This window comes from Vespa mandarinia, chromosome 12, assembly GCF_050613455.1.
Source record: "Vespa mandarinia isolate Hongniang chromosome 12, ASM5061345v1, whole genome shotgun sequence".
In the NCBI taxonomy this organism is placed as follows: domain Eukaryota; kingdom Metazoa; phylum Arthropoda; class Insecta; order Hymenoptera; family Vespidae; genus Vespa; species Vespa mandarinia.
This window is the reverse complement of record NC_140821.1, coordinates 2572108-2586590: the sequence shown is the minus strand read 5'-3', so window position 1 is coordinate 2586590 and position 14483 is coordinate 2572108.

Here is a 14483-nt window from a genome sequence, read left to right as displayed (position 1 = left end):
ATAATAGATATATTTCATACATATAATTGTACTGCAAGTATAAGAGTATTCATATAACTGAAAGAGCTAATCATATATTTTAACTTACATTATATTTTGTTTTCTTCTTATCATCTTAGAATTATAACAATAGTTATATGCTATTTATATAATAGTGTTTCATATAACTGAAAGAAGAAAATTTGTTTCAATTAGATCGTTAGAAAGTAGTTGAACGAGCGAGTAATTTAAATATAATAATCATGAAATCATACCTAAACAATATACATATAGACTTTAGGTGTCGTTTTTGTTTCTTTTTTCAATATCTAAGCGTACATCGTTGCAGAAGAGCTTCCGAGGACAACGACGAACATATATATTTTTCAGTTCAGTTTGAAGTAAACCTAAGCAGACGAACGCTCATTACACCGGTTGTTTGATAACAACGATAATCGAGTCACGAACTGAATCAGCACGTAAGGAGAGGATGCTCTACTCACTATAATTTCACGATTTCTTCTTGCCGGTTATTTTTCATCGAGGTAACGCTTCGTGAGTTCGTGACGAATCGAACGTATCATCTTTTTTCTTCTTCTTCTTCTTTTTTTCTTTTTCTTCGCCCCTCCTTATTTCCTGACTTCGCGGCTTCCTCTTTCCGCGTAAGCCATATTAAATGATCTTTCCTATATTTCTATCTCTTTCTCTTTTTCTTTGACAATAGATTTGCATAGCTAAAGTATATAACTCATTCGTACGACGATAAAAAAAAAACCAATCACTAAAGTAAAAACTGATGTAATGTAAACCTCGTTCACCATCATTTTGATATTTTTCCTACTAAAAAAACGGTAGAAATAATTTATTAGAACAAACATAACCTCGAACGATAGATTTCAATTTTATCATCTCATAATGATATAAAAAAAACTCAGAAAAAAAACAAAAAATGCTTAAAAGGCAACTCATTCTATCCTTGTTTTCGTCTAATTACATATCGTCCTTGTCATTCGTGATAAATTCATAAGAGATTAAATAAAAAATTATCAAGCCGATAAAACGATCATCGTGAATTAATACTGGTACCATAACCGTTTTTTCCACATAAATACATTCTGCATTATCGACTTTGATCACGTAGAATATATTCTAATAATATTTCGAGATGGCACATAATGTTCTTTTTTTTTCTATATACTCGTCGAACTCAATTTTTATGCGTGTGTTATACTGTTTGTGTAGAAGCAAGCACGAGAATTTAATTGTACATTACCTTGGCATTGAAAGCAGGCATTTTCCGAAGATTCATATAGGTCAGTAGCGTACGAATATATGGAACGAAACTTTCTTTTTTCTTATTGCATTCTAAGGCATTTTTCTGCACATATGTCACTTCAATTTTTTCTTCTTTTTCTTCTTCTTCTTTTCGAAATTGTTAAAATATAACTTCCGTTTACTACCGAATTCATAATAAATACATCGTATATAAATGATTTATTTTATTAAATAATTATTGGTAAAAATTATAAAAAATACTATTCTTTGCATATATGGATATACAATAAATAGAGAGAGAAAACAAGAAAGAGAGAGAGAGAGAGATAAAGAGAGACATTTTTTTATTATATTCTTCGATCGATTAATAAATTAATTTTTTTTTGACTCACGAAGTATAAAGGAAAAGAAAGCTATATATGTATATAGGTACCTTTTGGAGGGATTTTATGTATTTATGGCGCGAACTTACTTTTATTATCGTAATAGAAAATAGTTATCTATCGTCATAATTCGGATTAATAAAAATTTTTATGATTTTTTTCCTATTAAATTTGATATTACATATTAATTTTTAATAACAGATAAAGAAATTAATATATTTATTGGCGTGTAATATACCTAAGGTAATGCAGTGCGCATGCGCTAAATAAATTGTTCAACCGTCTTACCGATGAAGATGACGCCATTAGTCGATTAGTGCCAGCTTGACGCGGGGGTCCACGTCGTCCCCTCATTAATTAACAGGTAATTAGCAAAATTTTTCTAACGTATACCCTCTTCCTATATATCAATCGATAGCTAAAGACGTGATTTTCATAAGGCCGGACTTGTTAGTTGAGACCTCAATGCGTTGAAAAGATATTCGCAAAAATAAAATCTGGATCTCGGCGTTCCCCTCGGATGCTATTACGTAATAATTTGTTTCGAATTTTCTAGCTTTATTCTTACTATTATCGTTACTTTTCTCGGTTTTTAATAATGTTCTGATTAATAATTTTCCATTTATTACTTATTATCAATCGTATTTCGTATTATATCTGTTTTTCATACACACACACACACACACACATATTTCTATACATATATACGTGTATAAATATCTTCTATAGTCACACAAACACACACGTACATCATTTTACATATCATTAAATTAAAAAAAAATTAATTTATTTAATTAGGAAGTAATTATCAATTTTTTCATTATTTCAATTAATAATATTTTGACTTTTCGAAATAATTAATATAAATTTATGATAATAATAATTTCGAAAAAATTAATATTATCATTGATTCATTAGGTAGTGAAGTGACGCTCTACCCAAGCTACGGGGTCCTCTTTGCTTCCTTGTTCGTGGTCTTGTCGACATCTTGGACGTGCTGACAGGTTGCAACAACGGAGTTTCGTCGTCCATATAATTACAGGTAATTAGCATATTTTTTTCTAACGTACATCGTATCCGTATATATCAATCGATTTCTTAAAACGCGCATTCTAATCTGTATTGTTTATAAAACGTGGTACCATCTCATTTAAAAGATATTCGCGAAAATAAAATCGGCGTCTCGAAATCCACCCGGAGAGCATTACGTAATAACTATTTTTCCGATATTTTCTATTTTATCGTCAAGATAATCGATATTTCTCTCGATTTTTAACGATACTCTGATTAATAATTTTTCACAGATCGTATTTCATATTATATTCGATTTTTACACACAATATATATATACATATACATATATATATACATATACATACATATACATATATATACATACATATACATATCATATACATATACATATACATACATATACATATCATATACATAACATATACATATCATATACATATCATATACATATACATATACATATACATATACGTATACATATACGTATACATATCATATACATATACATATCATATACATATACATATACATATACATATACATATACATATACATATACATATACATATACGTATACATATCATATACATATCATATACATATACATATACATACATATATATACATATATATACATATACATACATATATATACATATATATACATATTATACATATATATACAATACATACATATACATATGTATATGCATATATATAATATACGCACATCACACACACACACAGGGGTATAGATACTCGTACCATACATACGTATGTACGTACTTAACTTATACTCTCCTAATCGATCTCACATTCTTTAGATTTCCGAGAATTCGACGAACTGGAAATATATAGTAATACAGCGTCGATCAGTTTGTTACGAAGCCAATATCGTAGAAGTAATTCGATCTCTTTATAAGGACATAAAGCGAGGCTTAATAGAGTGAGATAGACAGACATACTTGGTATGTAAACAATCAGGAGGCTCCAGATTTCCGAGAAATTCTCCGGTCGAGTAAGTACAAAACAAAACAATCAAACGTTCGAACTCCTTGAAGGATAAGAAAGAGATCTTTATTTCTCTACTGGATGTCGACGAGTACGCATTTACGAAAGAAGCGATTAAGATCTCTTCTAAATTTGTATTTTATTAAATCGTGAACGCACATTAATATAAATTTATTTCATATTATAGGAAATTTATTTTATTATATAGGATAGTATAGGAATTTATATACCTTTTTTAGGTACTTTACGATCGAGTTTATTTCTGTACTTATTCTTTTATATTTTGCAAATTTATAAGATTTTTATTAACAACTGGGTCTCCATGTGCAGTTACCTCCAAGCGGTGAGACCTGGGCAATCGATGTTGCTTGAGATTGTATCCTAAGATACAAAGCAAGCACTATCGAGCAAATGGCTGCATACTTTGGTACATTCCGAAAGTATATATTTAGCTTTGAAAATAATTTAAATTTTCATAATTTATTAAAAATTAAATTTTAAGATATACATTATGATTGATACTTTTAGATGATAAATTCTTTCATGTGTTACCTTCAGAAATGATATACAGAACATTTTTTATTCTTTCTTGTTTTATAATCTCTTGTATGTTTCAACTTTTCAGTTTTTATCAATTATTAGAGTCAGTGTTTGCTCGTATCGTTGTTATTTATTTTTTTACATCTAAATTGTGAATTAGAGTCAGTGTTAGTGTATATTCTTCATGATCCTGGGGCAGGATGCTCATCGTGCAAGGACCAACAACAGCTCTGGGTAGGTAAACTTCTTTTTTAAACGTTTTCTCAATAATTTTAATAACGTTTTATTATAATAATAATACTAATAATATTGTTTTTATTTTTTGTTTCAGATTACCATTGTTATTGTGTGTGAAATAGTGAATAAATCAAGTGTTGTGTCTCTTAAATAAAAAAAAATCAGTGTTTGTTGAAAAGAAGCAGTGTTTGTTGGAAAGAAGCAGTGTTTGTTGGCAATATTTTGATTTATAATTAAATAAAGTAATTAAATAAAATTTGTAGATTCGGTATAAATTCGCGATGTAGAATCAGTGTTTGTTCGTAATATTTTTGATTTATATTTATATCTAATATTAAATAAAATTAAATTCAATATATAAATCCGCGAATTAGAATCAGTGTTAGTGCATGTTCATCACCCTAGGGCAGGACGCTCATCGTGCAAGGATCAACAACGGCTCTGGGTAAGTAAATTTCTTTTTTAAATGTTTCCTTAATAATTTTAATGATTTTTTTATATCAATGATACTAATAATTTTACTTTTCTTTTTTTCTAGCTCAAACCAAAGAGGAATCATTCATCATCTTCCTGGGGCAGGATGCTCATCGTGCAAAGGATCAACAAAGACTCCAGTAAGTAAATTCCTTACTTAAACATTTTCTTAATAATTAAAACAATTTTTTCATTATGAAAATGATACTAATAACTATGGTTTTCTTATTTTTTCAGATCATTATTGCAATCGTGCGCGTGGCAATTGTTGGAGTATTGTATCGTTTAAATAAAATCAAAATCGCGAATTAGAATCATCGTTCGTTCGTTTTTGAATACATTCGCGTTTCGCGACTACAATTTTAGAAATATATACACTTAAATTGACTGCGAGCAAAGCAGTCAGTCATAAATTTAGGGTTTGTTCGTATAAAGTATTTTTCTTTTTAAACAGTCACACAGACTGTTCGCGTATTAGAATCAGTGCATCATTGAAGATTATCGAGAAATTAATACTTTTCTTTCATAGAATAATATTGGTAAGTAGATTTTTAGATTTCATAGTTAATAATGTCACAACTTTTTTATTACAATAAATTTAATAAAAATTTGTTTATTGTTTTTTTACAGATCATCGTTGTGATCATACCTTGTCATTCTACAACGACGTGGAGGTACTTCATTTTCAATCTTCGATGTCAACCTTCTTTAATGTCGATCTACCTTATCTTTAACTTCTTATGGATCAACTTTCTTCAATTTCGATCGGACCAATGCGAACGAGTGTTTTGGAGCCATCAGAGAACTTCTTAAGTAGTGAGTGAAGAAATTTAAAGTTCCTCCGGTGCTCAATCATACCGAGGACGAAAGGTCCGAATCGGTACGAGTTACTGGTTGTAATTTTATTAATAAATTATTGACGAGCATGACCATGAGTAATTCCTCTTTTGGATTTAATCATGAGTGGTATATTTTTCCATTGTCCATTTATTGTGCATGCTTATTTTTATATTAGCTCAGGATAGGGTCTTCTTGTATCATCGGTTCGAGTCGTTTAATTAACAGTGCTATTAATAAGCACTTTTTTGTTCGTATTTGCTCGTGAAATTAGTGGTGAAATCGGGCATTCATTTACCCGATTTCGTCGAAAAAAGCATGTGATACGGTTTTATATTACATGCATTGTTTCGTACATAGTCTATTCAATCACGGTTTATTTGGATATATCGATATCGATGTACAAAAAAATGTGCAAGAAGACAAACGCGACGGATAGATTCTGGAAAACAAGTGGTGGATCATGATCTTGTTCTTTGATTAGAATGACTACTTGTTAAAAGGAGTCGTCCGAGGTTTTTTCATTATTGTTGCATGAAATATTAAATAGTCAGTCAATTTTATTGATAAAAAAAAGTCTCTATAGAGTCATTGATTTTGAAAGAGAAAAGTCGAGTAGAGTCATTGCTTTTAAAAGTGAAAATTCGAGTAGAGTCATTGCTTAAAAAACAAAGAGACTTGTAGAGTCATAGTTCGTAAGCTCAAAAATATTACCTAAGTTAATTTAATTTTTAGATCAGGATTTTCAGCTTCTAATAAACTAATTCCCGTTTCTCCTCCCCGTGCTTGCTGCGTTCTCATTTATACGTGTACCCAGGTGTTACTCGTATGGGTGAGAAACAGTTCGTATGGGTTTAGTTTTAAGTTCTCCCTTATTAGCGACTGTCAATGCGTTAGTGATTGTGCCCGATGTATGGTTCATCTGTGTGTGCGTATTAGGTGGTGAATCATATGTCGGTTCGCGATAACTTCTAAATAAATATATATATATATATATATCCTATCAATTCCTAATATATTATTAATAACGTTTTGTACGTAGTAGAATTATCAGACCTTTTCAAAACTTTGAAATACTCGTATATTACTAGTATGTATATATATTAGTATGTACTAGTATTTTTTTGTCTTAGTTATTTACGCAATAATCATTAGCCTTAACAGTCGATTACAGCAATTGGTACGTACCCACTTTAGTATGTAAGCTAGAAAAACGTGGTTGAGCTAGGGTGTCGGAGGTGCCCCGGGGCATACTCTCTAGTGTAGGCTTTTGCACCCTGGCGGTATGTGAGAGAATCGTGGAGTGTGTGTGTTGGAATGAATGTTTTGATATTTTTTAAATATAGGTTATAGGCAGGCAGGTAGCATACTTTTCTGTGTGAATGTAACCTTAATTTTAAGTAGGAAGGGCCGGGTAAGACGCAAAATCTAATATCCACTCAGGAGTGGAAAGTTCCGTCTCCGGGTATTTGCATAGTTTCAGCAAATTTTAAAATTATTTAGCATGTCTGTTTTTTTTTTCTTTTCATATTTTGCTGATGCTCTGTATTGCGAGATATATTAGTATCAAACCGTTTAAAAGTCTTTGCATTTCTTTCGAAATAACAAAGATTTTTTAACGCGTTGGATACTTAGTCTTAAGTATATTAACACTTCGCAATCTCTTTCGTAGTTTTAACAATTTTGTTATACATATATAGTAAAGTAAAAATAGTAAAGATACGAAGTAAGAGTGGTCAGATAAAAGACCATATGATGTATCATAAATTTTCTAGTTTTATTCGATACTTTTTAATTGTTCCAAGGCGAAGTGTTAGTAATAGGTTCGTCGATTAGAATAAATATCTGCTTGGGCATTCGAGTAAATGTGTCTGTGTAAATGCGTACGATTGTTGGATTTTTTTCGATCCATTGATCGTCCACAGACTAGGATAGTTTGTCAAATGTATAATAAGTTTTTATTTTTAATTTTTTTTTATGCGTTGCATTTAGGGAATGCCATAAAGCAGTGGTTAGGGCACGAAGCAAAGAAGAGGCTATATGCCGAAGAGGCCCCCACAATATGTGGCTCAAGAGGGCAACTATTGACGACGAGTCATTTTTTTAGAGGATCGTAATATGTTCCTCTGAAATAATAGCTCATAGTCTTATCATATCTTTCTATTTTTCTTTTTTTTACCACGTTGTCATTTTGCTCGTCATTAATTTTTGTTATAATTGAAGATGATGGATCATTTCATCTTTTTGGCACGAAAAGTTCGTGCCCGAATCATCCAACAGATGCACAAGTTCTTAGCTAATTAGAGTCAAGAATACTTAGATTTGCTTATTATTAAATTTCGAAGCTTAAATCGAACGATTTTTAATATTTTAATAATTTCTTTTTTTTCTTTTTTGCTTTTAAAATTTTTTACTTTGATCTAGCAATTTCTATGTAAAGAACGCGATATAAAAATAATTCTCGTAATAATTAAAATATATTTTATTTTTATTAACAGTGTAATATTTGAAATTTTTCAATTGCTTGAACATAATATGCTTTTAACGTAAAGTCACGGGATTAATAGAATAACTATAGATAGGGAATTAAATTGATAAGTGCATTTATACCACATTGGCACATCAAGTGGATGTGCTGTATTTCATGCTTTTCACACATTGATTGTATGATTAATATATTTTCTTTTTGTTACAGGTGATCATCGTTGGATTTGCCAACATCAATTACCTTTCAATTATCGTCTATTAAAGTATCTAAAATGATTGCTATTTAAAATATATATATGTATATGTATTTCTGAAGGCAAACACTTATTATTACTAACAATATTAAATATAATTATTTTTCTTTAAAATAGCTTTTTATAACGAATATAATCTCTTATATCTTTTGGGATGTACCAAAGACTTTGAAGATTTGTTGTATTCTTAAAATTTCTCGAATATCTATTATACTTTGTTTGGTATAATAGAATTATTATTTAATGTCATATTATTATTAAAAATTACTAGTTAATTATATAAATTTAATACTTATTTTTGTAATAAATGCAACATTTCTCACTATATAGTAATATTTATTAATAAAATGTTTAATTATTGAAAATGTATGTTTCAGATGTACGACCTCAATCGTTGTATGGATCTATTTTGGTTTGCCTTTTATATTCATAATATATATTAAGAAACACGAAATAAAATTGCATAAAACATCAATGCGGTTTTATTGTGTTTGTTTTTAATAAATTGTTGTTTTGATGAATTTTTTAATGTTTTAGGGATTTGATAATGAGAATGAACGTAAATTTGCATCGAAAAAGTAATATAAAATTTGATCATTGCAGTGCTAATAAAAAACTATGTGTAACTAATTAAGGACAATTCAATATTATATAATATTTTATATATAGGTAAAATACATTAGTAAGTTTTTACTTTTTCATTTTTTGCATGTTTTACTTTTTTATTTTTTGCATGTTTTACTTTTTCATTTATTGCATGTTAATTCGTTAGGGTATAATCGTGTAGCATGATGCATGATGCATGATGCATGATGCACATTCGGATGCTTATGCTTTATCATTTTACGCTCTAGCACAATTATCCTAATAGTATTATTAAGTTAGTTCTAGTTGTAAGGTTAACTTATTTTTAAGGCTAATTTAAGGCAATAATAAAGAAGAAATAAAAATTTCTTCTATTAAGAATTCGAATAGTTGTAAGTTTATCTTATTTTTAAGGCTAATTTAAGGCTATAATAAAGAAGAAATAAAAATTTCTTCTATTAAGAATTCGAATAGTTATAAGGTTATCTTATTTTTAAGGCTAATTTAAGGCAAAAATGGCAGATCGGTTTATTATCTGCTATTTAGTAATTAAGATAGTTTAAAAAGCGTGGATACATATTGGGTTGATTTATGAACGAGTGCCATTAATTATAAAATGGCATTTATTCATAAATTAACACAATATTTTTTTTTATAATTTCATAATTCTTTTTATATATATTGGGTTGATTCACGAATGAATGTCGTTAGTTATAAAAACGACACTTATTTATGAATTAACACAATATTTTTTTTCTTTTCGTATATATTGGATTGATTCACGAATGAATGTCGTTAGTTATAAAACGGCACTCATTTATGAATTAATACAATATTTTTTTTTCATATATATTGGATTGATTCACGAATGAATGTCGTTAATTATAAAACGGCACTTATTTATGAATTAACACAATATTTTTTTTTCATACATATTGGATTGATTCACGAATGAATGTCGTTAGTTATAAAACGGCACTCATTTATGAATTAACACAATATTTTTTTCATGATTTTCACAATTAGCTTATTTAACTTTTAAATTCCCAATTTTAGATTTATCAATGATACAATATATTAATTATAAATATATTAATTATAGTGATTATAGCATAGTAGTGATTAAGTAGATAAAGTACATGTACTTTGTATATTCCCGGGATATACAAATTACATGCAAGAACAATGTTAATTAATTATGTCAAGGTTGTTTTGTAGTATTTTTTGATGATATTTTCAAGATAAAATCCACGCTTTTTCTCACGGGTAGGATAGAGAAAAGTCGCGGTTGATGAATCCTCTGACGACTGCGATCGGGTCGAAAGAAGATTCATGAAACGCGACTAATTAACATGATGTTTAGTCCGTGGATCTTCAGATGCGGCAACCTCCACGTGGTAAGATCTGGGTCGGTATTACTTGCGATCTATTGAAATCTAATTGTAAATCATGTAACGCAAGTACTATCGGGCGAATGGCTGCATATTATTTCAGTACGTTTCCAAAATGTTCTTTTTTCTCTAATTATGGCTAAATATTACGCTACTTAAATATATTACATATTGCTAATCGTATTTAAACAAACGGATTGATTAAATAACATTATAAAATGAATTCTTAGGGAAACATAGTGAAGATTTACAAATTAATATTCGAATTCTTTGGAATGACACGATATTTCATTTTCATGATACTTTCGTTAATAATGACATTTAAATTTTTCGATTGACAATCTTTAACATTTCGTTGATGAAATATTTAGAAACGATTTGACTTAGGAAATATTAATTAAAGGTTATTCGTATCAGAAATATGTTGCATGAAAATCAAGATAATTAGATGTCTAGTACGTTCATATGTTTTATTAATGCGATTGATCGATCAGATCGTTGTGACGGGTTAGATCTTGGTAAAGTGTTGAAAGATTTCAAAATTCTCGTGATATTGGGTAAGACAGAAAGGGGTCTGGTTTAATAGGGTAAAGCTGTTTGTCATCGAACACGTTTAGCTTGGAGTTTAGCTGGTGGTTTAAAGGAACACGCCGAGTTCCTTTTATTATTTCCTTTCGAGGCTTTCCTTTGGTTCGCGTGACAGCCACGTTTCTGAGACTCCTAACAGTTTGCTCTTTCTTTTTTCCTTCTCTCTCTCTCTCTCTTTCTCTCTAGCTTTTTCTCTCTAGCTCCTTTTCTATCTCTTTCTCTCTCTCTCTCTCTCTCTCTCTTTCTCTCTGTCTCTAATATATCTCTTTCTTTCTCCTTCTTGTACATTCAATTAATGACGCTTTTGCATAATGCAGCTCTTCGTATGCCGCCTTTATTTTATTTATCTTCGCTCGATAGCCATCTGAATGACCGGCGAAATGACTCCACTTTTTCTACGACTCGTATCGATGTGATCATTATGATCCTCGTTAAACGTACCAGGTACCTACTTTTCTAAAAGGATGTAGGTATATTTAGAAATTCGTTTGCAAGATCAAACTAAAATGAAAATCTTAATCTCTTGTATTTCGAAACGTATATTCGATTTTTATCAAAGTTTATAATTAATACAATATCTTCTACAATGTTCTTGCATTAGAATATGTACTTACGATAGAGATTAGGTTGTTTCGATATTAAAGGAATATTCTCGAAATCGATATTATATGTTTTAGGCTCATAAATCAAATTGACAAGTAGACATCTACTTGTTATATATTTATCTTTTTACATTATTTGTGATCATTTTAATTACGTTCTACGATTGCCAAGTACTCTTTTAATTCACTATAATTTTACGTTAAGGACAACAGTTTTGATTTTTTCGATTTCTAAATTAACATTTTCATTTACTTTCGTTTAATATTGGTATTATCATTATACGAAAGTAATTCTGCTAAAATATACACGTGAGAAAGAAACACTGACACTTAATCGAGATAATAATGATAAAAAAAAAAAAAAACAGAAAAAAATATCATTCGAATACAAGACGAACAGTAAAATTGTTGGAGCATATCGAATTTTTCTCTTCAATCTTTTCATGTTTCTACGCGAGAAATTCAATTTAAAAAAAAGAAATCATTCGTACGGCATAATATTTGATATCCTCGATGGTTTGCCTGTAAGTAGATATATATCTTGGACCGTGACAAAGTTATTGATACTCGTGTATACTTTGCGAAGCGTAATAACAGCAGTGATTTGTTTAAATTGCGAAAGGGGCAGATATATAGCGATAGAGTTAAAGAGAGAGAAAGAGAGAGAGAGAGGGGGGGATAGAGAAAGACAGAGTGAATGAGAAGGGGGTAGGGACAAGCAGAGGTCTCGTCAAAGGGGCGGGATCAACGAGGCTTCCCGTAGCGTGATTGGTCGAGCCAGATTACGGAAAAGAAGCGACAGCATCTGCGCGCGCGCGCACACTTCAAGCGTGCCTACTTGCTTTGCCTGTTATCTGTCTGACAGTAAATGGATTTCAAGAAATTTACGCGAATGTGTGTATTTTTCTTTCTTTCTTCTTTTTTTTCTTTCTTTCTTGTTCCTTTTTGTATTTTTTTTCTTTTCTTTTCTTTTCTTTTTATTCTTTTATTTACGAAATATTTCCTGTAAATTCGAACGAATTCGGATTATTACCTATCATTATCGAAATATTCCTTATACCGTAAAATACGATATTACGTTTTCTTTTCTTTTTTTTTTTTTTTTTTTTTTTTTGTATGTGTATATTGACCATGTCACAGCTGTTCTCTGTCGAAACTACAGAAACGCAATTTTTGTAAGTGAACAGAAAAAAAGAATATGTTGTACGAAAATTATAATTATAAATGTTTCGTTATTCAAGTAAGATATAAAGAAAATGGTGAAATAGATAACAAGGAATATTTCATTAGGATTTTATTTTGAAGTTTTATCGATTATAATCGTTTCAACGTTTTCTTTTCTCCTTTTTTTATTTCTATTTTTTTTTAACGATAGTTATGACGTTACAACGAGATAGTATATTCGGGTTGAACAAGAAAAAAAAAAGAGAGAAGAAAAGAAAAGAAATGACCGTGCTTGCTGTCATAGAATCGTTAAATAATAGAATATATTCGTGCGTGTATTTGACCATCCCCTAAGTCTATTTACGGATACTCTTAACCTATTACGTTTGAATATCGGAGCATTTGAGTATCCGTGTACTGACAAAGTCTCGATTCGAATAATTGATATTCAACGTAAGGTTGGTAGATGGTACTCTTGTCCATAAGTTCCTGGTATAGATATACCCTGTAGAAGAACAAAAGCGGATCGATTCGTGCAACCCCTCCCTTAATGTTACGTTGCAAGAAACTTTGATCGGGCTGTTAAACTCTAACCATTCGTTACCGACTACCTCGGTATTGTCTTCGACGATCATTAACGTCTGACAAGTACTTGACGCTTGATTAAAGGTTTGACAATGATTTCAGAAACTCGCCATCCTTACAATCGACCGCTCTTTTACTTTAGCAGTTTACGGGAACTCGCACGTTAGGTTGTACCAAACATTTATCTTAAACTGTGAGTATTATTCGAGCAAATAAATTTTAACTGGTAGACATAATCGATTTCTCTTCTCTCTTAACACTTTTCTTTTATAATTTTCTTCTTCTTCTCCTTTTTTTTTTTTTTTTTTTTTTTTTTTGATCGAACAAAGTTGATATTCCACATTTTAATTAATTTATATAACTCACGTATATTTAATTTTGAATAAGATCCACAAGAACGTGCATTTCAATGTAAAAGCAAAAGAGAGAGAGAGAAAGAGAGAAAAAGAGAGAGAGAGAAAGGAACGCTATCGTGTATCAGGTTAAATTGTTAAATCGTGTTTAAACTCGCCATTGTGATAAAAAAGTTGGAAAAGTTTCATGTCCACGTTTAACGCGACATCGAGCTTGCACATCATGGATAAACGCGATGCCTTTTTTTTAACAAAAGTTTTAGCTCTTTAAATAATAACAATAATAATAATAGTAGTAATAATAATAACAAGAATAATAATGATCATCTATAGTCGACTCGGATCAGTTAGAAGTTCATAGGGGCCACGAAACGATTACGCCCTACACATGTTTGGGGTTAATGGTACGCGAATATTACATTCGCATTCGAAACACTCGAAAAGAGGGTGGATAGGGCGCACACGCTCACCCTTCTCCTTTTCTCTATATCGGTCTCTCTCTGAGTCTCTCTCTCTCTCTTTCTCTCTTCTCTATGGTATGGCAATATTATGTGGGAAATCTCGACGAAGTATAAAGAAGTATGTGGTCGATTCAAACTAACATCTTCTTGTGATCTATCATACCTCTCAAATTTAACGAACCAGTACATTACAATCTATACAATAGCGAGGGGGTGACATCGAAACCATTAAAGTACATTTT